General features: G+C 39.0%; 13 non-coding genes across 13 annotated transcripts; all 13 read right to left on the bottom strand.

Annotated features, from left to right (window-relative positions):
* Positions 1 to 362: 362 nt before the first annotated feature.
* On the bottom strand, positions 363 to 435 carry TRNAR-CCG (transfer RNA arginine (anticodon CCG)). Its single transcript has one exon. It is a non-coding gene; the product is annotated as a tRNA-Arg (tRNA).
* Positions 436 to 2,399: 1,964 nt separating this feature from the next.
* TRNAR-CCG (transfer RNA arginine (anticodon CCG)) lies at positions 2,400 to 2,472 on the bottom strand. Its single transcript has one exon. It is a non-coding gene; the product is annotated as a tRNA-Arg (tRNA).
* A 1,966-nt stretch (positions 2,473 to 4,438) lies between these two features.
* Positions 4,439 to 4,511, bottom strand: TRNAR-CCG (transfer RNA arginine (anticodon CCG)). The gene has a single exon. It is a non-coding gene; the product is annotated as a tRNA-Arg (tRNA).
* Positions 4,512 to 6,475: 1,964 nt separating this feature from the next.
* On the bottom strand, positions 6,476 to 6,548 carry TRNAR-CCG (transfer RNA arginine (anticodon CCG)). The gene has a single exon. It is a non-coding gene; the product is annotated as a tRNA-Arg (tRNA).
* A 1,963-nt stretch (positions 6,549 to 8,511) lies between these two features.
* TRNAR-CCG (transfer RNA arginine (anticodon CCG)) lies at positions 8,512 to 8,584 on the bottom strand. The gene has a single exon. It is a non-coding gene; the product is annotated as a tRNA-Arg (tRNA).
* A 2,329-nt stretch (positions 8,585 to 10,913) lies between these two features.
* On the bottom strand, positions 10,914 to 10,986 carry TRNAR-CCG (transfer RNA arginine (anticodon CCG)). The gene has a single exon. It is a non-coding gene; the product is annotated as a tRNA-Arg (tRNA).
* Positions 10,987 to 12,950: 1,964 nt separating this feature from the next.
* On the bottom strand, positions 12,951 to 13,023 carry TRNAR-CCG (transfer RNA arginine (anticodon CCG)). Its single transcript has one exon. It is a non-coding gene; the product is annotated as a tRNA-Arg (tRNA).
* A 1,964-nt stretch (positions 13,024 to 14,987) lies between these two features.
* Positions 14,988 to 15,060, bottom strand: TRNAR-CCG (transfer RNA arginine (anticodon CCG)). The gene has a single exon. It is a non-coding gene; the product is annotated as a tRNA-Arg (tRNA).
* A 1,961-nt stretch (positions 15,061 to 17,021) lies between these two features.
* On the bottom strand, positions 17,022 to 17,094 carry TRNAR-CCG (transfer RNA arginine (anticodon CCG)). The gene has a single exon. It is a non-coding gene; the product is annotated as a tRNA-Arg (tRNA).
* A 1,964-nt stretch (positions 17,095 to 19,058) lies between these two features.
* TRNAR-CCG (transfer RNA arginine (anticodon CCG)) lies at positions 19,059 to 19,131 on the bottom strand. The gene has a single exon. It is a non-coding gene; the product is annotated as a tRNA-Arg (tRNA).
* Positions 19,132 to 21,460: 2,329 nt separating this feature from the next.
* On the bottom strand, positions 21,461 to 21,533 carry TRNAR-CCG (transfer RNA arginine (anticodon CCG)). Its single transcript has one exon. It is a non-coding gene; the product is annotated as a tRNA-Arg (tRNA).
* Positions 21,534 to 23,500: 1,967 nt separating this feature from the next.
* On the bottom strand, positions 23,501 to 23,573 carry TRNAR-CCG (transfer RNA arginine (anticodon CCG)). Its single transcript has one exon. It is a non-coding gene; the product is annotated as a tRNA-Arg (tRNA).
* A 1,961-nt stretch (positions 23,574 to 25,534) lies between these two features.
* Positions 25,535 to 25,607, bottom strand: TRNAR-CCG (transfer RNA arginine (anticodon CCG)). Its single transcript has one exon. It is a non-coding gene; the product is annotated as a tRNA-Arg (tRNA).
* Between the last annotated feature and the right edge of the window lie 1,484 nt (positions 25,608 to 27,091).

Raw genomic sequence — 27,091 nt, 5'->3', positions numbered from 1 at the left:
AGATGGCACCTGAGGAAGACACTTTTCAGCAATTGGTGGCTACATGGGAGCTCACTTAAGAGTAACATCTTAAATGCTGGGGCCCTCATAAGGAATTGAATTAGCAGTATCTGTTTCTCTGCTGCTATACTCCCTGAGAAACAAAATATTAAGTGACATGTCACAGTTGCAAGGCAGCTCTATGAAGACAGGACAAGATTCACATGTCTTTACTGCATAGTCTCGCGGTAATATATCAGTATTGACAAGGTGAATGAAATGAGTGTTATGATTTTCATTGATGAGACCTTTTAATCATCTTTATGTTAATATATGTTGAAATTCGTTCATATTTAATTAAGATCAAAATTAAAAATAATTGAAGAACCAGGTGGGACTTGAACCCACAATCCCCAGCTTCGGAGGCTGATGCCTTATCCATTAGGCCACAGGACCACTTGATGGAAAAGCACTGATCTGACCGTAATAGACCAGCTGAATACCAATTCACACACAGAATAAACACCCCATGGCAAAAACAACAAAAACATGAAAAAAACACAGTCAACATGTAAAGCAAGTCTGTGAGTATGGAAAACACACCTTGCATATGATGGTCCAGTGAGCAAGGTAAAGAAAGGAACAACTCCTGCAACACAAACCCTTCTGCAATTCATATTGAACACTTTTGATTGAAGAGAGTATACAGTGCGGTGGTTGCTACTCCTCGCCATCCTTATTTATAGTATTTTGATTTATATGCACTGAAATAGCTTTTAGTTCGGCTTCTGATGTTTTGTCTTCTAAAAAATGTGTATATACTGGTACTTTCTACAGATGGAAATGAAGATGAACTCAAAATAGGGACAAATAGTCCTGACATGCACCAATCCTTAGCAACTGCTTTGGATTGGCCAAATGCGTAAATTCGATGCACTGTGTGTTATATTCTTGGCATTCGCACTTTACGAAATTTAAGAATTGCTGTAAGATTTTTCCATTATGGACACTATTCTAGAGTTCCAGCATTTTTCTTACTCTGTTTCAAAAATTGATGATTTCTACAAACTAGATTTCTTGCCTGGCATATTTTCATTTCACCTGACATCTCTGACTTCCTATCTGTGGTGATCACTGTCTCACGGCCACCCACTTGGTAAAGATAATAACTAGGAGGTCATTGACTTAGTGATAATGTATTAATTGTCTCTAATGATGACTTCTATGATGCCCTCACACTGAAATGCCCTCTTCTAGGTTGGAACATCCTTGCTAACTTGCTTGACTTTTCAAGTAATCCTTCACCTGTTGAAGCCAGATATTTTCCGAAACATGTGTCACAGAGTCTCATGGGCATGACACTTGACACAATATCCATCTAGAGCACCAGATTCTTTGTGATTTTCATGTCTTACCTATTCATTTCCTTTGACATAGTTTCAGATCCTCTTATTAATCACTCACTGCAAGTTTTGAATGGTCCAGGTTTTGTGGACTTTTCTAAATAAAATGCATTACATTTGAATTCATTACTTTTCTTCCTGTTTTATCATGTTTATGTATTCCTGGTATACTGGTGTCGATTGGTCACTAAAAAGAGCACAACAGGATTCTATTCTACAATACGGACCGTTGTCTTTCTCAATCGCTCCGATTCCATAATGGCAACAGTGCCGAGCAACAAGGGTACTTAACTGTGCAATCAATTCAAGAAAGTAGTTTCAACTCAGTGTCCACTTTCTGCAGAGACAGTGGCAGTAGGGCTATTTCGGGTGCTCTTACAGCAGGCTTCATTCTCATAAGACTATATTTTCTACTGCTAGTATTCTTGCAGAGGAAGGTGCTGTTCAGTAACATATGAGTGCAGTGCAGCTCTATAAAAAGATGATCTACAATCCAGGGACACTACCCAACCAAGAGGACTTCCTGTAACATTCCACGACAGAGACAATCCCTTAAGAGAAACTTTTTCACTGCAGAGATTCTCACTGAGGAAAATGATTCTCAGTGCCATGTCACTGCAAGGAGGCTAGCTTAGGAGGATTCTCTTCACAGTTGAGATGGCACCTGAGGAAGACACTTTTCAGCAATTGGTGGCTACATGGGAGCTCACTTAAGAGTAACATCTTAAATGCTGGGGCCCTCATAAGGAATTGAATTAGCAGTATCTGTTTCTCTGCTGCTATACTCCCTGAGAAACAAAATATTAAGTGACATGTCACAGTTGCAAGGCAGCTCTATGAAGACAGGACAAGAATCACATGTCTTTACTGCATAGTCTCGCGGTAATATATCAGTATTGACAAGGTGAATGAAATGAGTGTTATGATTTTCATTGATGAGACCTTTTAATCATCTTTATGTTAATATATGTTGAAATTCGTTAATATTTAATTAAGATCAAAATTAAAAATAATTGAGGACCCAGGTGGGACTTGAACCCACAATCCCCAGCTTCGGAGGCTGATGCCTTATCCATTAGGCCACAGGGCCACTTGATAAAAAAGCACTGATCTGACCATAACAGACCAACTGAACACCAATTCAAACACAGAATAAACAACCCATGGCAAAAACAACAAAAACATGAAAAAAAACACAGTCAACATGTAGAGCAAGTCTGTGAGTTTGGAAAACACACCTTGCATATGATGGTCCAGTGAGCGAAGGTAAAGAAAGGAACAACTCCTGCAACACAAACCCTTCCGCAATTCATATTGAACACTTTTGATTGAAGAGAGTATACAGTGCGGTGGTTGCTACTCCTCGCCATCCTTATTTATAGTATTTTGATTTATATGCACTGAAATAGCTTTTAGTTTGGCTTCTGATGTTTTGTCTTCTAAAAAATATGTATGTACTGGTACTTTCTACAAATGGAAATGAAGATGAACTCAAAATAGGGACAAATAGTCCTGACATACACCAATCCTTAGCAACTGCTTTGGATTGGCCAAATGCGTAAATTCGATGCACTGTGTGTTATATTCTTGGCATTCGCACTTTACAAAATTTAAGAATTGCTGTAAGATTTTTCCATTATGGACACTATTCTAGAGTTCCAGCATTTTTCTTACTCTGTCTCAAAAATTGATGATTTCTACAAACTAGATTTCTTGCCTGGCATATTTTCATTTCACCTGACATCTCTGACTTCCTATCTGTGGTGATCACTGTCTCACGGCCACCCACTTGGTAAAGATAATAACTAGGAGGTCATTGACTTAGTGATAATGTATTCATTGTCTCTAATGATGACTTCTATGATGCCCTCACACTGCAATGCCCTCTTCTAGGTTGGAACATCCTTGCTAACTTGCTTGACTTTTCAAGTAATCCTTCACCTGTTGAAGCCAGATATTTTCCGAAACATGTGTCACAGAGTCTCATGGGCATGACACTTGACACAATATCCATCTTGAGCACCAGATTTTTTGTGATTTTCATGTCTTACCTATTCATTTCCTTTGACATAGTTTCAGATCCTCTTATTAATCACTCACTGCAAGTTTTGAATGGTGCAGGTTTTGTGGACTTTTCTAAATGAAATGAATTACATTTGAATTCATTACTTTTCTTCCTGTTTTATCATGTTTATGTATTCCTGGTATACTGGTGTCGATTGGTCACTAAAAAGAGCACAACAGGATTCTATTCTACAATACGGACCGTTGTCTTTCTCAATCGCTCCGATTCCATAATGGCAACAGTGCCGAGCAACAAGGGTACTTAACTGTGCAATCAATTCAAGAAAGTAGTTTCAACTCAGTGTCCACTTTCTGCAGAGACAGTGGCAGTAGGGCTATTTCGGGTGCTCTTACAGCAGGCTTCATTCTCATAAGACTATATTTTCTACTGCTAGTATTCTTGCAGAGGAAGGTGCTGTTCAGTAACATATGAGTGCAGTGCAGCTCTATAAAAAGATGATCTACAATCCAGGGACACTACCCAACCAAGAGGACTTCCTGTAACATTCCACGACAGAGACAATCCCTTAAGAGAAACTTTTTCACTGCAGAGATTCTCACTGAGGAAAATGATTCTCAGTGCCATGTCACTGCAAGGAGGCTAGCTTAGGAGGATTCTCTTCACAGTTGAGATGGCACCTGAGGAAGACACTTTTCAGCAATTGGTGGCTACATGGGAGCTCACTTAAGAGTAACATCTTAAATGCTGGGGCCCTCATAAGGAATTGAATTAGCAGTATCTGTTTCTCTGCTGCTATACTCCCTGAGAAACAAAATATTAAGTGACATGTCACAGTTGCAAGGCAGCTCTATGAAGACAGGACAAGATTCACATGTCTTTACTGCATAGTCTCGCGGTAATATATCAGTATTGACAAGGTGAATGAAATGAGTGTTATGATTTTCATTGATGAGACCTTTTAATCATCTTTATGTTAATATATGTTGAAATTCGTTCATATTTAATTAAGATCAAAATTAAAAATAATTGAGGACCCAGGTGGGACTTGAACCCACAATCCCCAGCTTCGGAGGCTGATGCCTTATCCATTAGGCCACAGGGCCACTTGACAAAAAAGCACTGATCTGACCATAACAGACCAACTGAACACCAATTCAAACACAGAATAAACAACACATGGCAAAAACAACAAAAACATGAAAAAAAAACACAGTCAACATGTAGAGCAAGTCTGTGAGTTTGGAAAACACACCTTGCATATGATGGTCCAGTGAGCGAAGGTAAAGAAAGGAACAACTCCTGCAACACAAACCCTTCCGCAATTCATATTGAACACTTTTGATTGAAGAGAGTATACAGTGCGGTGGTTGCTACTCCTCGCCATCCTTATTTATAGTATTTTGATTTATATGCACTGAAATAGCTTTTAGTTTGGCTTCTGATGTTTTGTCTTCTAGAAAATGTGTATGTACTGGTACTTTCTACAAATGGAAATGAAGATGAACTCAAAATAGGGACAAATAGTCCTGACATACACCAATCCTTAGCAACTGCTTTGGATTGGCCAAATGCGTAAATTCGATGCACTGTGTGTTATATTCTTGGCATTCGCACTTTACAAAATTTAAGAATTGCTGTAAGATTTTTCCATTATGGACACTATTCTAGAGTTCCAGCATTTTTCTTACTCTGTCTCAAAAATTGATGATTTCTACAAACTAGATTTCTTGCCTGGCATATTTTCATTTCACCTGACATCTCTGACTTCCTATCTGTGGTGATCACTGTCTCACGGCCACCCACTTGGTAAAGATAATAACTAGGAGGTCATTGACTTAGTGATAATGTATTCATTGTCTCTAATGATGACTTCTATGATGCCCTCACACTGCAATGCCCTCTTCTAGGTTGGAACATCCTTGCCAATTTGCTTGACTTTTCAAGTAATCCTTCACCTGTTGAAGCCAGATATTTTCCGAAACATGTGTCACAGAGTCTCATGGGCATGACACTTGACACAATATTCATCTTGAGCACCAGATTTTTTGTGATTTTCATGTCTTACCTATTCATTTCCTTTGACATAGTTTCAGATCCTCTTATTAATCACTCACTGCAAGTTTTGAATGCAGGTTTTGTGGACTTTTCTAAATAAAATGCATTACATTTGAATTCATTACTTTTCTTCCTGTTTTATCATGTTTATGTATTCCTGGTATACTGGTGTCGATTGGTCACTAAAACGAGCACAACAGGATTCTATTCTACAATACGGACCATTGTCTTTCTCAATCGCTCCGATACCATAATGGCAACAGTGCCAAGCAACAAGGGTACTTAACTGTGCAATCAATTCAAGAAAGTAGTTTCAACTCAGTGTCCACTTTCTGCAGAGACACTGGCAGTAGGGCTATTTCGGGTGCTCTTACAGCAGGCTTCATTCTCATAAGACTATATTTTCTACTGCTAGTATTCTTGCAGAGGAAGCTGCTGTTCAGTAACATATGAGTGCAGTGCAGCTCTATAAAAAGATGATCTACAATCCAGGGACACTACCCAACCAAGAGGACTTCCTGTAACATTCCACGACAGAGACAATCCCTTAAGAGAAACTTTTTCACTGCAGAGATTCTCACTGAGGAAAATGATTCTCAGTGCCATGTCACTGCAAGGAGGCTAGCTTAAGAGGATTCTCTTCACAGTTGAGATGGCACCTGAGGAAGACACTTTTCAGCAATTGGTGGCTACATGGGAGCTCACTTAAGAGTAACATCTTAAATGCTGGGGCCCTCATAAGGAATTGAATTAGCAGTATCTGTTTCTCTGCTGCTATACTCCCTGAGAAACAAAATATTAAGTGACATGTCACAGTTGCAAGGCAGCTCTATGAAGACAGGACAAGATTCACATGTCTTTACTGCATAGTCTCGCGGTAATATATCAGTATTGACAAGGTGAATGAAATGAGTGTTATGATTTTCATTGATGAGACCTTTTAATCATCTTTATGTTAATATATGTTGAAATTCGTTCATATTTAATTAAGATCAAAATTAAAAATAATTGAAGAACCAGGTGGGACTTGAACCCACAATCCCCAGCTTCGGAGGCTGATGCCTTATCCATTAGGCCACAGGACCACTTGATGGAAAAGCACTGATCTGACCGTAATAGACCAGCTGAATACCAATTCACACACAGAATAAACACCCCATGGCAAAAACAACAAAAACATGAAAAAAACACAGTCAACATGTAAAGCAAGTCTGTGAGTATGGAAAACACACCTTGCATATGATGGTCCAGTGAGCAAGGTAAAGAAAGGAACAACTCCTGCAACACAAACCCTTCTGCAATTCATATTGAACACTTTTGATTGAAGAGAGTATACAGTGCGGTGGTTGCTACTCCTCGCCATCCTTATTTATAGTATTTTGATTTATATGCACTGAAATAGCTTTTAGTTCGGCTTCTGATGTTTTGTCTTCTAAAAAATGTGTATATACTGGTACTTTCTACAGATGGAAATGAAGATGAACTCAAAATAGGGACAAATAGTCCTGACATGCACCAATCCTTAGCAACTGCTTTGGATTGGCCAAATGCGTAAATTCGATGCACTGTGTGTTATATTCTTGGCATTCGCACTTTACGAAATTTAAGAATTGCTGTAAGATTTTTCCATTATGGACACTATTCTAGAGTTCCAGCATTTTTCTTACTCTGTTTCAAAAATTGATGATTTCTACAAACTAGATTTCTTGCCTGGCATATTTTCATTTCACCTGACATCTCTGACTTCCTATCTGTGGTGATCACTGTCTCACGGCCACCCACTTGGTAAAGATAATAACTAGGAGGTCATTGACTTAGTGATAATGTATTAATTGTCTCTAATGATGACTTCTATGATGCCCTCACACTGAAATGCCCTCTTCTAGGTTGGAACATCCTTGCTAACTTGCTTGACTTTTCAAGTAATCCTTCACCTGTTGAAGCCAGATATTTTCCGAAACATGTGTCACAGAGTCTCATGGGCATGACACTTGACACAATATCCATCTAGAGCACCAGATTCTTTGTGATTTTCATGTCTTACCTATTCATTTCCTTTGACATAGTTTCAGATCCTCTTATTAATCACTCACTGCAAGTTTTGAATGGTCCAGGTTTTGTGGACTTTTCTAAATAAAATGCATTACATTTGAATTCATTACTTTTCTTCCTGTTTTATCATGTTTATGTATTCCTGGTATACTGGTGTCGATTGGTCACTAAAAAGAGCACAACAGGATTCTATTCTACAATACGGACCGTTGTCTTTCTCAATCGCTCCGATTCCATAATGGCAACAGTGCCGAGCAACAAGGGTACTTAACTGTGCAATCAATTCAAGAAAGTAGTTTCAACTCAGTGTCCACTTTCTGCAGAGACACTGGCAGTAGGGCTATTTCGGGTGCTCTTACAGCAGGCTTCATTCTCATAAGACTATATTTTCTACTGCTGGTATTCTTGCAGAGGAAGGTGCTGTTCAGTAACATATGAGTGCAGTGCAGCTCTATAAAAGGATGATCTACAATCCAGGGACACTACCCAACCAAGAGGACTTCCTGTAACATTCCACGACAGAGACAATCCCTTAAGAGAAACTTTTTCACTGCAGGGATTCTCACTGAGGAAAATGATTCTCAGTGCCATGTCACTGCAAGGAGGCTAGTTTAGGAGGATTCTCTTCACAGTTGAGATGGCACCTGAGGAAGACACTTTTCAGCAATTGGTGGCTACATGGGAGCTCACTTAAGAGTAACATCTTAAATGCTGGGGCCCTCATAAGGAATTGAATTAGCAGTATCTGTTTCTCTGCTGCTATACTCCCTGAGAAACAAAATATTAAGTGACATGTCACAGTTGCAAGGCAGCTCTATGAAGACAGGACAAGATTCACGTGTCTTTACTGCATAGTCTCGCGGTAATATATCAGTATTGACAAGTTGAATGAAATGAGTGTGATGATTTTCATGATGAGACCTTTTAATCATCTTTATGTTAATATATGTTGAAATTCGTTCATATTTAATTAAGATCAAAATTAAAAATAATTGACGACCCAGGGGGGACTTGAACCCACAATCCCCAGCTTCGGAGGCTGATGCCTTATCCATTAGGCCACAGGGCCACTTGATAGAAAAGCACTGATCTGACCATAATAGACCAACTGAACACCAATTCAAACACAGAATAAACACCCCATGGCAAAAACAACAAAAACATGAAAAAAAAACACAGTCAACATGTAGAGCAAGTCTGTGAGTTTGGAAAACACACCTTGCATATGATGGCCCAGTGAGCGAAGGTAAAGAAAGGAACAACTCCTGCAACACAAACCCTTCCGCAATTCATATTGAACACTTTTGATTGAAGAGAGTATACAGTGCGGTGGTTGCTACTCCTCGCCATCCTTATTTATAGTATTTTGATTTATATGCACTGAAATAGCTTTTAGTTCGGCTTCTGATGTTTTGTCTTCTAAAAAATGTGTATGTACTGGTACTTTCTACAGATGGAAATGAAGATGAACTCAAAATAGGGACAAATAGTCCTGACATACACCAATCCTTAGCAACTGCTTTGGATTGGCCAAATGCGTAAATTCGATGCACTGTGTGTTATATTCTTGGCATTCGCACTTTGCATATGATGGTCCAGTGAGCGAAGGTAAAGAAAGGAACAACTCCTGCAACACAAACCCTTCCGCAATTCATATTGAACACTTTTGATTGAAGAGAGTATACAGTGCGGTGGTTGCTACTCCTCGCCATCCTTATTTATAGTATTTTGATTTATATGCACTGAAATAGCTTTTAGTTCGGCTTCTGATGTTTTGTCTTCTAAAAAATGTGTATATACTGGTACTTTCTACAGATGGAAATGAAGATGAACTCAAAATAGGGACAAATAGTTCTGACATGCACCAATCCTTAGCAACTGCTTTGGATTGGCCAAATGCGTAAATTCGATGCACTGTGTGTTATATTCTTGGCATTCGCACTTTACAAAATTTAAGAATTGCTGTAAGATTTTTCCATTATGGACACTATTCTAGAGTTCCAGCATTTTTCTTACTCTGTCTCAAAAATTGATGATTTCTACAAACTAGATTTCTTGCCTGGCATATTTTCATTTCACCTGACATCTCTGACTTCCTATCTGTGGTGATCACTGTCTCACGGCCACCCACTTGGTAAAGATAATAACTAGGAGGTCATTGACTTAGTGATAATGTATTCATTGTCTCTAATGATGACTTCTATGATGCCCTCACACTGCAATGCCCTCTTCTAGGTTGGAACATCCTTGCTAACTTGCTTGACTTTTCAAGTAATCCTTCACCTGTTGAAGCCAGATATTTTCCGAAACATGTGTCACACAGTCTCATGGGCATGACACTTGACACAATATCCATCTTGAGCACCAGATTTTTTGTGATTTTCATGTCTTACCTATTCATTTCCTTTGACATAGTTTCAGATCCTCTTATTAATCACTCACTGCAAGTTTTGAATGGTGCAGGTTTTGTGGACTTTTCTAAATAAAATGCATTACATTTGAATTCATCACTTTTCTTCCTGTTTTATCATGTTTATGTATTCCTGGTACACTGGTGTCGATTGGTCACTAAAAAGAGCACAACAGGATTCTATTCTACAGTACGGACCGTTGTCTTTCTCAATCGCTCCGATTCCATAATGGCAACAGTGCCGAGCAACAAGGGTACTTAACTGTGCAATCAATTCAAGAAAGTAGTTTCAACTCAGTGTCCACTTTCTGCAGAGACAGTGGCAGTAGGGCTATTTCGGGTGCTCTTACAGCAGGCTTCATTCTCATAAGACTATATTTTCTACTGCTAGTATTCTTGCAGAGGAAGGTGCTGTTCAGTAACATATGAGTGCAGTGCAGCTCTATAAAAAGATGATCTACAATCCAGGGACACTACCCAACCAAGAGGACTTCCTGTAACATTCCACGACAGAGACAATCCCTTAAGAGAAACTTTTTCACTGCAGAGATTCTCACTGAGGAAAATGATTCTCAGTGCCATGTCACTGCAAGGAGGCTAGCTTAGGAGGATTCTCTTCACAGTTGAGATGGCACCTGAGGAAGACACTTTTCAGCAATTGGTGGCTACATGGGAGCTCACTTAAGAGTAACATCTTAAATGCTGGGGCCCTCATAAGGAATTGAATTAGCAGTATCTGTTTCTCTGCTGCTATACTCCCTGAGAAACAAAATATTAAGTGACATGTCACAGTTGCAAGGCAGCTCTATGAAGACAGGACAAGATTCACATGTCTTTACTGCATAGTCTCGCGGTAATATATCAGTATTGACAAGGTGAATGAAATGAGTGTTATGATTTTCATTGATGAGACCTTTTAATCATCTTTATGTTAATATATGTTGAAATTCGTTAATATTTAATTAAGATCAAAATTAAAAATAATTGAGGACCCAGGTGGGACTTGAACCCACAATCCCCAGCTTCGGAGGCTGATGCCTTATCCATTAGGCCACAGGGCCACCTGATGAAAAAGCACTGATCTGACCATAACAGACCAACTGAACACCAATTCAAACACAGAATAAACAACCCATGTCAAAAACAACAAAAACATGAAAAAAAAACACAGTCAACATGTAGAGCAAGTCTGTGAGTTTGGAAAACACACCTTGCATATGATGGTCCAGTGAGCGAAGGTAAAGAAAGGAACAACTCCTGCAACACAAACCCTTCCGCAATTCATATTGAACACTTTTGATTGAAGAGAGTATACAGTGCGGTGGTTGCTACTCCTCGCCATCCTTATTTATAGTATTTTGATTTATATGCACTGAAATAGCTTTTAGTTTGGCTTCTGATGTTTTGTCTTCTAAAAAATGTGTATGTACTGGTACTTTCTACAAATGGAAATGAAGATGAACTCAAAATAGGGACAAATAGTCCTGACATACACCAATCCTTAGCAACTGCTTTGGATTGGCCAAATGCGTAAATTCGATGCACTGTGTGTTATATTCTTGGCATTCGCACTTTACAAAATTTAAGAATTGCTGTAAGATTTTTCCATTATGGACACTATTCTAGAGTTCCAGCATTTTTCTTACTCTGTCTCAAAAATTGATGATTTCTACAAACTAGATTTCTTGCCTGGCATATTTTCATTTCACCTGACATCTCTGACTTCCTATCTGTGGTGATCACTGTCTCACGGCCACCCACTTGGTAAAGATAATAACTAGGAGGTCATTGACTTAGTGATAATGTATTCATTGTCTCTAATGATGACTTCTATGATGCCCTCACACTGCAATGCCCTCTTCTAGGTTGGAACATCCTTGCCAATTTGCTTGACTTTTCAAGTAATCCTTCACCTGTTGAAGCCAGATATTTTCCGAAACATGTGTCACAGAGTCTCATGGGCATGACACTTGACACAATATTCATCTTGAGCACCAGATTTTTTGTGATTTTCATGTCTTACCTATTCATTTCCTTTGACATAGTTTCAGATCCTCTTATTAATCACTCACTGCAAGTTTTGAATGCAGGTTTTGTGGACTTTTCTAAATAAAATGCATTACATTTGAATTCATTACTTTTCTTCCTGTTTTATCATGTTTATGTATTCCTGGTATACTGGTGTCGATTGGTCACTAAAACGAGCACAACAGGATTCTATTCTACAATACGGACCATTGTCTTTCTCAATTGCTCCGATTCCATAATGGCAACAGTGCCAAGCAACAAGGGTACTTAACTGTGCAATCAATTCAAGAAAGTAGTTTCAACTCAGTGTCCACTTTCTGCAGAGACACTGGCAGTAGGGCTATTTCGGGTGCTCTTACAGCAGGCTTCATTCTCATAAGACTATATTTTCTACTGCTAGTATTCTTGCAGAGGAAGCTGCTGTTCAGTAACATATGAGTGCAGTGCAGCTCTATAAAAAGATGATCTACAATCCAGGGACACTACCCAACCAAGAGGACTTCCTGTAACATTCCACGACAGAGACAATCCCTTAAGAGAAACTTTTTCACTGCAGAGATTCTCACTGAGGAAAATGATTCTCAGTGCCATGTCACTGCAAGGAGGCTAGCTTAGGAGGATTCTCTTCACAGTTGAGATGGCACCTGAGGAAGACACTTTTCAGCAATTGGTGGCTACATGGGAGCTCACTTAAGAGTAACATCTTAAATGCTGGGGCCCTCATAAGGAATTGAATTAGCAGTATCTGTTTCTCTGCTGCTATACTCCCTGAGAAACAAAATATTAAGTGACATGTCACAGTTGCAAGGCAGCTCTATGAAGACAGGACAAGATTCACATGTCTTTACTGCATAGTCTCGCGGTAATATATCAGTATTGACAAGGTGAATGAAATGAGTGTTATGATTTTCATTGATGAGACCTTTTAATCATCTTTATGTTAATATATGTTGAAATTCGTTAATATTTAATTAAGATCAAAATTAAAAATAATTGAGGACCCAGGTGGGACTTGAACCCACAATCCCCAGCTTCGGAGGCTGATGCCTTATCCATTAGGCCACAGGGCCACTTGATAAAAAAGCACTGATCTGACCATAACAGACCAACTGAACACCAATTCAAACACAGAATAAACAACCCATGGCAAAAACAACAAAAACATGAAAAAAAAACACAGTCAACATGTAGAGCAAGTCTGTGAGTTTGGAAAACACACCTTGCATATGATGGTCCAGTGAGCGAAGGTAAAGAAAGGAACAACTCCTGCAACACAAACCCTTCCGCAATTCATATTGAACACTTTTGATTGAAGAGAGTATACAGTGCGGTGGTTGCTACTCCTCGCCATCCTTATTTATAGTATTTTGATTTATATGCACTGAAATAGCTTTTAGTTTGGCTTCTGATGTTTTGTCTTCTAAAAAATGTGTATGTACTGGTACTTTCTACAAATGGAAATGAAGATGAACTCAAAATAGGGACAAATAGTCCTGACATACACCAATCCTTAGCAACTGCTTTGGATTGGCCAAATGCGTAAATTCGATGCACTGTGTGTTATATTCTTGGCATTCGCACTTTACAAAATTTAAGAATTGCTGTAAGATTTTTCCATTATGGACACTATTCTAGAGTTCCAGCATTTTTCTTACTCTGTCTCAAAAATTGATGATTTCTACAAACTAGATTTCTTGCCTGGCATATTTTCATTTCACCTGACATCTCTGACTTCCTATCTGTGGTGATCACTGTCTCACGGCCACCCACTTGGTAAAGATAATAACTAGGAGGTCATTGACTTAGTGATAATGTATTCATTGTCTCTAATGATGACTTCTATGATGCCCTCACACTGCAATGCCCTCTTCTAGGTTGGAACATCCTTGCCAATTTGCTTGACTTTTCAAGTAATCCTTCACCTGTTGAAGCCAGATATTTTCCGAAACATGTGTCACAGAGTCTCATGGGCATGACACTTGACACAATATTCATCTTGAGCACCAGATTTTTTGTGATTTTCATGTCTTACCTATTCATTTCCTTTGACATAGTTTCAGATCCTCTTATTAATCACTCACTGCAAGTTTTGAATGCAGGTTTTGTGGACTTTTCTAAATAAAATGCATTACATTTGAATTCATTACTTTTCTTCCTGTTTTATCATGTTTATGTATTCCTGGTATACTGGTGTCGATTGGTCACTAAAACGAGCACAACAGGATTCTATTCTACAATACGGACCATTGTCTTTCTCAATTGCTCCGATTCCATAATGGCAACAGTGCCAAGCAACAAGGGTACTTAACTGTGCAATCAATTCAAGAAAGTAGTTTCAACTCAGTGTCCACTTTCTGCAGAGACACTGGCAGTAGGGCTATTTCGGGTGCTCTTACAGCAGGCTTCATTCTCATAAGACTATATTTTCTACTGCTAGTATTCTTGCAGAGGAAGCTGCTGTTCAGTAACATATGAGTGCAGTGCAGCTCTATAAAAAGATGATCTACAATCCAGGGACACTACCCAACCAAGAGGACTTCCTGTAACATTCCACGACAGAGACAATCCCTTAAGAGAAACTTTTTCACTGCAGAGATTCTCACTGAGGAAAATGATTCTCAGTGCCATGTCACTGCAAGGAGGCTAGCTTAGGAGGATTCTCTTCACAGTTGAGATGGCACCTGAGGAAGACACTTTTCAGCAATTGGTGGCTACATGGGAGCTCACTTAAGAGTAACATCTTAAATGCTGGGGCCCTCATAAGGAATTGAATTAGCAGTATCTGTTTCTCTGCTGCTATACTCCCTGAGAAACAAAATATTAAGTGACATGTCACAGTTGCAAGGCAGCTCTATGAAGACAGGACAAGATTCACATGTCTTTACTGCATAGTCTCGCGGTAATATATCAGTATTGACAAGGTGAATGAAATGAGTGTTATGATTTTCATTGATGAGACCTTTTAATCATCTTTATGTTAATATATGTTGAAATTCGTTCATATTTAATTAAGATCAAAATTAAAAATAATTGAAGAACCAGGTGGGACTTGAACCCACAATCCCCAGCTTCGGAGGCTGATGCCTTATCCATTAGGCCACAGGACCACTTGATGGAAAAGCACTGATCTGACCGTAATAGACCAGCTGAATACCAATTCACACACAGAATAAACACCCCATGGCAAAAACAACAAAAACATGAAAAAAACACAGTCAACATGTAAAGCAAGTCTGTGAGTATGGAAAACACACCTTGCATATGATGGTCCAGTGAGCAAGGTAAAGAAAGGAACAACTCCTGCAACACAAACCCTTCTGCAATTCATATTGAACACTTTTGATTGAAGAGAGTATACAGTGCGGTGGTTGCTACTCCTCGCCATCCTTATTTATAGTATTTTGATTTATATGCACTGAAATAGCTTTTAGTTTGGCTTCTGATGTTTTGTCTTCTAAAAAATGTGTATGTACTGGTACTTTCTACAAATGGAAATGAAGATGAACTCAAAATAGGGACAAATAGTCCTGACATACACCAATCCTTAGCAACTGCTTTGGATTGGCCAAATGCGTAAATTCGATGCACTGTGTGTTATATTCTTGGCATTCGCACTTTACAAAATTTAAGAATTGCTGTAAGATTTTTCCATTATGGACACTATTCTAGAGTTCCAGCATTTTTCTTACTCTGTCTCAAAAATTGATGATTTCTACAAACTAGATTTCTTGCCTGGCATATTTTCATTTCACCTGACATCTCTGACTTCCTATCTGTGGTGATCACTGTCTCACGGCCACCCACTTGGTAAAGATAATAACTAGGAGGTCATTGACTTAGTGATAATGTATTCATTGTCTCTAATGATGACTTCTATGATGCCCTCACACTGCAATGCCCTCTTCTAGGTTGGAGCATCCTTGCCAATTTGCTTGACTTTTCAAGTAATCCTTCACCTGTTGAAGCCAGATATTTTCCGAAACATGTGTCACAGAGTCTCATGGGCATGACACTTGACACAATATTCATCTTGAGCACCAGATTTTTTGTGATTTTCATGTCTTACCTATTCATTTCCTTTGACATAGTTTCAGATCCTCTTATTAATCACTCACTGCAAGTTTTGAATGCAGGTTTTGTGGACTTTTCTAAATAAAATGCATTACATTTGAATTCATTACTTTTCTTCCTGTTTTATCATGTTTATGTATTCCTGGTATACTGGTGTCGATTGGTCACTAAAACGAGCACAACAGGATTCTATTCTACAATACGGACCATTGTCTTTCTCAATTGCTCCGATTCCATAATGGCAACAGTGCCAAGCAACAAGGGTACTTAACTGTGCAATCAATTCAAGAAAGTAGTTTCAACTCAGTGTCCACTTTCTGCAGAGACACTGGCAGTAGGGCTATTTCGGGTGCTCTTACAGCAGGCTTCATTCTCATAAGACTATATTTTCTACTGCTAGTATTCTTGCAGAGGAAGCTGCTGTTCAGTAACATATGAGTGCAGTGCAGCTCTATAAAAAGATGATCTACAATCCAGGGACACTACCCAACCAAGAGGACTTCCTGTAACATTCCACGACAGAGACAATCCCTTAAGAGAAACTTTTTCACTGCAGAGATTCTCACTGAGGAAAATGATTCTCAGTGCCATGTCACTGCAAGGAGGCTAGCTTAGGAGGATTCTCTTCACAGTTGAGATGGCACCTGAGGAAGACACTTTTCAGCAATTGGTGGCTACATGGGAGCTCACTTAAGAGTAACATCTTAAATGCTGGGGCCCTCATAAGGAATTGAATTAGCAGTATCTGTTTCTCTGCTGCTATACTCCCTGAGAAACAAAATATTAAGTGACATGTCACAGTTGCAAGGCAGCTCTATGAAGACAGGACAAGATTCACATGTCTTTACTGCATAGTCTCGCGGTAATATATCAGTATTGACAAGGTGAATGAAATGAGTGTTATGATTTTCATTGATGAGACCTTTTAATCATCTTTATGTTAATATATGTTGAAATTCGTTCATATTTAATTAAGATCAAAATTAAAAATAATTGAAGAACCAGGTGGGACTTGAACCCACAATCCCCAGCTTCGGAGGCTGATGCCTTATCCATTAGGCCACAGGACCACTTGATGGAAAAGCACTGATCTGACCGTAATAGACCAGCTGAATACCAATTCACACACAGAATAAACACCCCATGGCAAAAACAACAAAAACATGAAAAAAACACAGTCAACATGTAAAGCAAGTCTGTGAGTATGGAAAACACACCTTGCATATGATGGTCCAGTGAGCAAGGTAAAGAAAGGAACAACTCCTGCAACACAAACCCTTCTGCAATTCATATTGAACACTTTTGATTGAAGAGAGTATACAGTGCGGTGGTTGCTACTCCTCGCCATCCTTATTTATAGTATTTTGATTTATATGCACTGAAATAGCTTTTAGTTCGGCTTCTGGTGTTTTGTCTTCTAAAAAATGTGTATATACTGGTACTTTCTACAGATGGAAATGAAGATGAACTCAAAATAGGGACAAATAGTCCTGACATGCACCAATCCTTAGCAACTGCTTTGGATTGGACAAATGAGTAAATTCGATGCACTGTGTGTTATATTCTTGGCATTCGCACTTTACGAAATTTAAGAATTGCTGTAAGATTTTTCCATTATGGACACTATTCTAGAGTTCCAGCATTTTTCTTACTCTGTTTCAAAAATTGATGATTTCTACAAACTAGATTTCTTGCCTGGCATATTTTCATTTCACCTGACATCTCTGACTTCCTATCTGTGGTGATCACTGTCTCACGGCCACCCACTTGGTAAAGATAATAACTAGGAGGTCATTGACTTAGTGATAATGTATTAATTGTCTCTAATGATGACTTCTATGATGCCCTCACACTGAAATGCCCTCTTCTAGGTTGGAACATCCTTGCTAACTTGCTTGACTTTTCAAGTAATCCTTCACCTGTTGAAGCCAGATATTTTCCGAAACATGTGTCACAGAGTCTCATGGGCATGACACTTGACACAATATCCATCTAGAGCACCAGATTCTTTGTGATTTTCATGTCTTACCTATTCATTTCCTTTGACATAGTTTCAGATCCTCTTATTAATCACTCACTGCAAGTTTTGAATGGTCCAGGTTTTGTGGACTTTTCTAAATAAAATGCATTACATTTGAATTCATTACTTTTCTTCCTGTTTTATCATGTTTATGTATTCCTGGTATACTGGTGTCGATTGGTCACTAAAAAGAGCACAACAGGATTCTATTCTACAATACGGACCGTTGTCTTTCTCAATCGCTCCGATTCCATAATGGCAACAGTGCCGAGCAACAAGGGTACTTAACTGTGCAATCAATTCAAGAAAGTAGTTTCAACTCAGTGTCCACTTTCTGCAGAGACACTGGCAGTAGGGCTATTTCGGGTGCTCTTACAGCAGGCTTCATTCTCATAAGACTATATTTTCTACTGCTGGTATTCTTGCAGAGGAAGGTGCTGTTCAGTAACATATGAGTGCAGTGCAGCTCTATAAAAGGATGATCTACAATCCAGGGACACTACCCAACCAAGAGGACTTCCTGTAACATTCCACGACAGAGACAATCCCTTAAGAGAAACTTTTTCACTGCAGGGATTCTCACTGAGGAAAATGATTCTCAGTGCCATGTCACTGCAAGGAGGCTAGTTTAGGAGGATTCTCTTCACAGTTGAGATGGCACCTGAGGAAGACACTTTTCAGCAATTGGTGGCTACATGGGAGCTCACTTAAGAGTAACATCTTAAATGCTGGGGCCCTCATAAGGAATTGAATTAGCAGTATCTGTTTCTCTGCTGCTATACTCCCTGAGAAACAAAATATTAAGTGACATGTCACAGTTGCAAGGCAGCTCTATGAAGACAGGACAAGATTCACGTGTCTTTACTGCATAGTCTCGCGGTAATACATCAGTATTGACAAGGTGAATGAAATGAGTGTGATGATTTTCATTGATGAGACCTTTTAATCATCTTTATGTTAATATATGTTGAAATTCGTTCATATTTAATTAAGATCAAAATTAAAAATAATTGACGACCCAGGGGGGACTTGAACCCACAATCCCCAGCTTCGGAGGCTGATGCCTTATCCATTAGGCCACAGGGCCACTTGATAGAAAAGCACTGATCTGACCATAATAGACCAACTGAACACCAATTCAAACACAGAATAAACACCCCATGGCAAAAACAACAAAAACATGAAAAAAAAACACAGTCAACATGTAGAGCAAGTCTGTGAGTTTGGAAAACACACCTTGCATATGATGGCCCAGTGAGCGAAGGTAAAGAAAGGAACAACTCCTGCAGCACAAACCCTTCCGCAATTCATATTGAACACTTTTGATTGAAGAGAGTATACAGTGCGGTGGTTGCTACTCCTCGCCATCCTTATTTATAGTATTTTGATTTATATGCACTGAAATAGCTTTTAGTTCGGCTTCTGATGTTTTGTCTTCTAAAAAATGTGTATGTACTGGTACTTTCTACAGATGGAAATGAAGATGAACTCAAAATAGGGACAAATAGTCCTGACATACACCAATCCTTAGCAACTGCTTTGGATTGGCCAAATGCGTAAATTCGATGCACTGTGTGTTATATTCTTGGCATTCGCACTTTGCATATGATGGTCCAGTGAGCGAAGGTAAAGAAAGGAACAACTCCTGCAACACAAACCCTTCCGCAATTCATATTGAACACTTTTGATTGAAGAGAGTATACAGTGCGGTGGTTGCTACTCCTCGCCATCCTTATTTATAGTATTTTGATTTATATGCACTGAAATAGCTTTTAGTTCGGCTTCTGATGTTTTGTCTTCTAAAAAATGTGTATATACTGGTACTTTCTACAGATGGAAATGAAGATGAACTCAAAATAGGGACAAATAGTTCTGACATGCACCAATCCTTAGCAACTGCTTTGGATTGGCCAAATGCGTAAATTCGATGCACTGTGTGTTATATTCTTGGCATTCGCACTTTACAAAATTTAAGAATTGCTGTAAGATTTTTCCATTATGGACACTATTCTAGAGTTCCAGCATTTTTCTTACTCTGTCTCAAAAATTGATGATTTCTACAAACTAGATTTCTTGCCTGGCATATTTTCATTTCACCTGACATCTCTGACTTCCTATCTGTGGTGATCACTGTCTCACGGCCACCCACTTGGTAAAGATAATAACTAGGAGGTCATTGACTTAGTGATAATGTATTCATTGTCTCTAATGATGACTTCTATGATGCCCTCACACTGCAATGCCCTCTTCTAGGTTGGAACATCCTTGCTAACTTGCTTGACTTTTCAAGTAATCCTTCACCTGTTGAAGCCAGATATTTTCCGAAACATGTGTCACACAGTCTCATGGGCATGACACTTGACACAATATCCATCTTGAGCACCAGATTTTTTGTGATTTTCATGTCTTACCTATTCATTTCCTTTGACATAGTTTCAGATCCTCTTATTAATCACTCACTGCAAGTTTTGAATGGTGCAGGTTTTGTGGACTTTTCTAAATAAAATGCATTACATTTGAATTCATCACTTTTCTTCCTGTTTTATCATGTTTATGTATTCCTGGTACACTGGTGTCGATTGGTCACTAAAAAGAGCACAACAGGATTCTATTCTACAGTACGGACCGTTGTCTTTCTCAATCGCTCCGATTCCATAATGGCAACAGTGCCGAGCAACAAGGGTACTTAACTGTGCAATCAATTCAAGAAAGTAGTTTCAACTCAGTGTCCACTTTCTGCAGAGACAGTGGCAGTAGGGCTATTTCGGGTGCTCTTACAGCAGGCTTCATTCTCATAAGACTATATTTTCTACTGCTAGTATTCTTGCAGAGGAAGGTGCTGTTCAGTAACATATGAGTGCAGTGCAGCTCTATAAAAAGATGATCTACAATCCAGGGACACTACCCAACCAAGAGGACTTCCTGTAACATTCCACGACAGAGACAATCCCTTAAGAGAAACTTTTTCACTGCAGAGATTCTCACTGAGGAAAATGATTCTCAGTGCCATGTCACTGCAAGGAGGCTAGCTTAGGAGGATTCTCTTCACAGTTGAGATGGCACCTGAGGAAGACACTTTTCAGCAATTGGTGGCTACATGGGAGCTCACTTAAGAGTAACATCTTAAATGCTGGGGCCCTCATAAGGAATTGAATTAGCAGTATCTGTTTCTCTGCTGCTATACTCCCTGAGAAACAAAATATTAAGTGACATGTCACAGTTGCAAGGCAGCTCTATGAAGACAGGACAAGATTCACATGTCTTTACTGCATAGTCTCGCGGTAATATATCAGTATTGACAAGGTGAATGAAATGAGTGTTATGATTTTCATTGATGAGACCTTTTAATCATCTTTATGTTAATATATGTTGAAATTCGTTAATATTTAATTAAGATCAAAATTAAAAATAATTGAGGACGCAGGTGGGACTTGAACCCACAATCCCCAGCTTCGGAGGCTGATGCCTTATCCATTAGGCCACAGGGCCACTTGATAAAAAAGCACTGATCTGACCATAACAGACCAACTGAACACCAATTCAAACACAGAATAAACAACCCATGGCAAAAACAACAAAAACATGAAAAAAAAACACAGTCAACATGTAGAGCAAGTCTGTGAGTTTGGAAAACACACCTTGCATATGATGGTCCAGTGAGCGAAGGTAAAGAAAGGAACAACTCCTGCAACACAAACCCTTCCGCAATTCATATTGAACACTTTTGATTGAAGAGAGTATACAGTGCGGTGGTTGCTACTCCTCGCCATCCTTATTTATAGTATTTTGATTTATATGCACTGAAATAGCTTTTAGTTTGGCTTCTGATGTTTTGTCTTCTAAAAAATGTGTATGTACTGGTACTTTCTACAAATGGAAATGAAGATGAACTCAAAATAGGGACAAATAGTCCTGACATACACCAATCCTTAGCAACTGCTTTGGATTGGCCAAATGCGTAAATTCGATGCACTGTGTGTTATATTCTTGGCATTCGCACTTTACAAAATTTAAGAATTGCTGTAAGATTTTTCCATTATGGACACTATTCTAGAGTTCCAGCATTTTTCTTACTCTGTCTCAAAAATTGATGATTTCTACAAACTAGATTTCTTGCCTGGCATATTTTCATTTCACCTGACATCTCTGACTTCCTATCTGTGGTGATCACTGTCTCACGGCCACCCACTTGGTAAAGATAATAACTAGGAGGTCATTGACTTAGTGATAATGTATTCATTGTCTCTAATGATGACTTCTATGATGCCCTCACACTGCAATGCCCTCTTCTAGGTTGGAACATCCTTGCTAACTTGCTTGACTTTTCAAGTAATCCTTCACCTGTTGAAGCCAGATATTTTCCGAAACATGTGTCACACAGTCTCATGGGCATGACACTTGACACAATATCCATCTTGAGCACCAGATTTTTTGTGATTTTCATGTCTTACCTATTCATTTCCTTTGACATAGTTTCAGATCCTCTTATTAATCACTCACTGCAAGTTTTGAATGGTGCAGGTTTTGTGGACTTTTCTAAATAAAATGCATTACATTTGAATTCATCACTTTTCTTCCTGTTTTATCATGTTTATGTATTCCTGGTACACTGGTGTCGATTGGTCACTAAAAAGAGCACAACAGGATTCTATTCTACAGTACGGACCGTTGTCTTTCTCAATCGCTCCGATTCCATAATGGCAACAGTGCCGAGCAACAAGGGTACTTAACTGTGCAATCAATTCAAGAAAGTAGTTTCAACTCAGTGTCCACTTTCTGCAGAGACACTGGCAGTAGGGCTATTTCGGGTGCTCTTACAGCAGGCTTCATTCTCATAAGACTATATTTTCTACTGCTAGTATTCTTGCAGAGGAAGGTGCTGTTCAGTAACATGTGAGTGCAGTGCAGCTCTATAAAAGGATGATCTACAATCCAGGGACACTACCCAACCAAGAGGACTTCCTGTAACATTCCACGACAGAGACAATCCCTTAAGAGAAACTTTTTCACTGCAGAGATTCTCACTGAGGAAAATGATTCTCAGTGCCATGTCACTGCAAGGAGGCTAGCTTAGGAGGATTCTCTTCACAGTTGAGATGGCACCTGAGGAAGACACTTTTCAGCAATTGGTGGCTACAGGGGAGCTCACTTAAGAGTAACATCTTAAATGCTGGGGCCCTCATAAGGAATTGAATTAGCAGTATCTGTTTCTCTGCTGCTATACTCCCTGAGAAACAAAATATTAAGTGACATGTCACAGTTGCAAGGCAGCTCTATGAAGACAGGACAAGATTCACGTGTCTTTACTGCATAGTGTCGCGGTAATACATCAGTATTGACAAGGTGAATGAAATGAGTGTGATGATTTTCATTGATGAGACCTTTTAATCATCTTTATGTTAATATATGTTGAAATTCGTTCATATTTAATTAAGATCAAAATTAAAAATAATTGAAGAACCAGGTGGGACTTGAACCCACAATCCCCAGCTTCGGAGGCTGATGCCTTATCCATTAGGCCACAGGACCACCTGATGGAAAAGCACTGATCTGACCGTAATAGACCAGCTGAATACCAATTCACACACAGAATAAACACCCCATGGCAAAAACAACAAAAACATGAAAAAAACACAGTCAACATGTAAAGCAAGTCTGTGAGTATGGAAAACACACCTTGCATATGATGGTCCAGTGAGCAAGGTAAAGAAAGGAACAACTCCTGCAACACAAACCCTTCTGCAATTCATATTGAACACTTTTGATTGAAGAGAGTATACAGTGCGGTGGTTGCTACTCCTCGCCATCCTTATTTATAGTATTTTGATTTATATGCACTGAAATAGCTTTTAGTTTGGCTTCTGATGTTTTGTCTTCTAAAAAATGTGTATGTACTGGTACTTTCTACAAATGGAAATGAAGATGAACTCAAAATAGGGACAAATAGTCCTGACATACACCAATCCTTAGCAACTGCTTTGGATTGGCCAAATGCGTAAATTCGATGCACTGTGTGTTATATTCTTGGCATTCGCACTTTACAAAATTTAAGAATTGCTGTAAGATTTTTCCATTATGGACACTATTCTAGAGTTCCAGCATTTTTCTTACTCTGTCTCAAAAATTGATGATTTCTACAAACTAGATTTCTTGCCTGGCATATTTTCATTTCACCTGACATCTCTGACTTCCTATCTGTGGTGATCACTGTCTCACGGCCACCCACTTGGTAAAGATAATAACTAGGAGGTCATTGACTTAGTGATAATGTATTCATTGTCTCTAATGATGACTTCTATGATGCCCTCACACTGCAATGCCCTCTTCTAGGTTGGAACATCCTTGCCAATTTGCTTGACTTTTCAAGTAATCCTTCACCTGTTGAAGCCAAATATTTTCCGAAACATGTGTCACAGAGTCTCATGGGCATGACACTTGACACAATATTCATCTTGAGCACCAGATTTTTTGTGATTTTCATGTCTTACCTATTAATTTCCTTTGACATAGTTTCAGATCCTCTTATTAATCACTCACTGCAAGTTTTGAATGCAGGTTTTGTGGACTTTTCTAAATAAAATGCATTACATTTGAATTCATTACTTTTCTTCCTGTTTTATCATGTTTATGTATTCCTGGTATACTGGTGTCGATTGGTCACTAAAACGAGCACAACAGGATTCTATTCTACAATACGGACCATTGTCTTTCTCAATTGCTCCGATTCCATAATGGCAACAGTGCCAAGCAACAAGGGTACTTAACTGTGCAATCAATTCAAGAAAGTAGTTTCAACTCAGTGTCCACTTTCTGCAGAGACACTGGCAGTAGGGCTATTTCGGGTGCTCTTACAGCAGGCTTCATTCTCATAAGACTATATTTTCTACTGCTAGTATTCTTGCAGAGGAAGCTGCTGTTCAGTAACATATGAGTGCAGTGCAGCTCTATAAAAAGATGATCTACAATCCAGGGACACTACCCAACCAAGAGGACTTCCTGTAACATTCCACGACAGAGACAATCCCTTAAGAGAAACTTTTTCACTGCAGAGATTCTCACTGAGGAAAATGATTCTCAGTGCCATGTCACTGCAAGGAGGCTAGCTTAGGAGGATTCTCTTCACAGTTGAGATGGCACCTGAGGAAGACACTTTTCAGCAATTGGTGGCTACATGGGAGCTCACTTAAGAGTAACATCTTAAATGCTGGGGCCCTCATAAGGAATTGAATTAGCAGTATCTGTTTCTCTGCTGCTATACTCCCTGAGAAACAAAATATTAAGTGACATGTCACAGTTGCAAGGCAGCTCTATGAAGACAGGACAAGATTCACATGACTTTACTGGATAGTCTCGCGGTAATATATCAGTATTGACAAGGTGAATGAAATGAGTGTTATGATTTTCATTGATGAGACCTTTTAATCATCTTTATGTTAATATATGTTGAAATTCGTTCATATTTAATTAAGATCAAAATTAAAAATAATTGAAGAACCAGGTGGGACTTGAACCCACAATCCCCAGCTTCGGAGGCTGATGCCTTATCCATTAGGCCACAGGACCACTTGATGGAAAAGCACTGATCTGACCGTAATAGACCAGCTGAATACCAATTCACACACAGAATAAACACCCCATGGCAAAAACAACAAAAACATGAAAAAAACACAGTCAACATGTAAAGCAAGTCTGTGAGTATGGAAAACACACCTTGCATATGATGGTCCAGTGAGCAAGGTAAAGAAAGGAACAACTCCTGCAACACAAACCCTTCTGCAATTCATATTGAACACTTTTGATTGAAGAGAGTATACAGTGCGGTGGTTGCTACTCCTCGCCATCCTTATTTATAGTATTTTGATTTATATGCACTGAAATAGCTTTTAGTTCGGCTTCTGATGTTTTGTCTTCTAAAAAATGTGTATATACTGGTACTTTCTACAGATGGAAATGAAGATGAACTCAAAATAGGGACAAATAGTCCTGACATGCACCAATCCTTAGCAACTGCTTTGGATTGGCCAAATGAGTAAATTCGATGCACTGTGTGTTATATTCTTGGCATTCGCACTTTACGAAATTTAAGAATTGCTGTAAGATTTTTCCATTATGGACACTATTCTAGAGTTCCAGCATTTTTCTTACTCTGTTTCAAAAATTGATGATTTCTACAAACTAGATTTCTTGCCTGGCATATTTTCATTTCACCTGACATCTCTGACTTCCTATCTGTGGTGATCACTGTCTCACGGCCACCCACTTGGTAAAGATAATAACTAGGAGGTCATTGACTTAGTGATAATGTATTAATTGTCTCTAATGATGACTTCTATGATGCCCTCACACTGAAATGCCCTCTTCTAGGTTGGAACATCCTTGCTAACTTGCTTGACTTTTCAAGTAATCCTTCACCTGTTGAAGCCAGATATTTTCCGAAACATGTGTCACAGAGTCTCATGGGCATGACACTTGACACAATATCCATCTAGAGCACCAGATTCTTTTTGATTTTCATGTCTTACCTATTCATTTCCTTTGACATAGTTTCAGATCCTCTTATTAATCACTCACTGCAAGTTTTGAATGGTCCAGGTTTTGTGGACTTTTCTAAATAAAATGCATTACATTTGAATTCATTACTTTTCTTCCTGTTTTATCATGTTTATGTATTCCTGGTATACTGGTGTCGATTGGTCACTAAAAAGAGCACAACAGGATTCTATTCTACAATACGGACCGTTGTCTTTCTCAATCGCTCCGATTCCATAATGGCAACAGTGCCGAGCAACAAGGGTACTTAACTGTGCAATCAATTCAAGAAAGTAGTTTCAACTCAGTGTCCACTTTCTGCAGAGACACTGGCAGTAGGGCTATTTCGGGTGCTCTTACAGCAGGCTTCATTCTCATAAGACTATATTTTCTACTGCTGGTATTCTTGCAGAGGAAGGTGCTGTTCAGTAACATATGAGTGCAGTGCAGCTCTATAAAAGGATGATCTACAATCCAGGGACACTACCCAACCAAGAGGACTTCCTGTAACATTCCAC

The sequence above is a fragment of the Ambystoma mexicanum genome, chromosome 3q (assembly GCF_040938575.1).
Source record: "Ambystoma mexicanum isolate Mex_15411 chromosome 3q, UKY_AmexF1_1, whole genome shotgun sequence".
NCBI classification, from domain to species: Eukaryota; Metazoa; Chordata; class Amphibia; order Caudata; family Ambystomatidae; genus Ambystoma; species Ambystoma mexicanum.
This window is presented reverse-complemented; position numbering and strand designations above follow the sequence as displayed.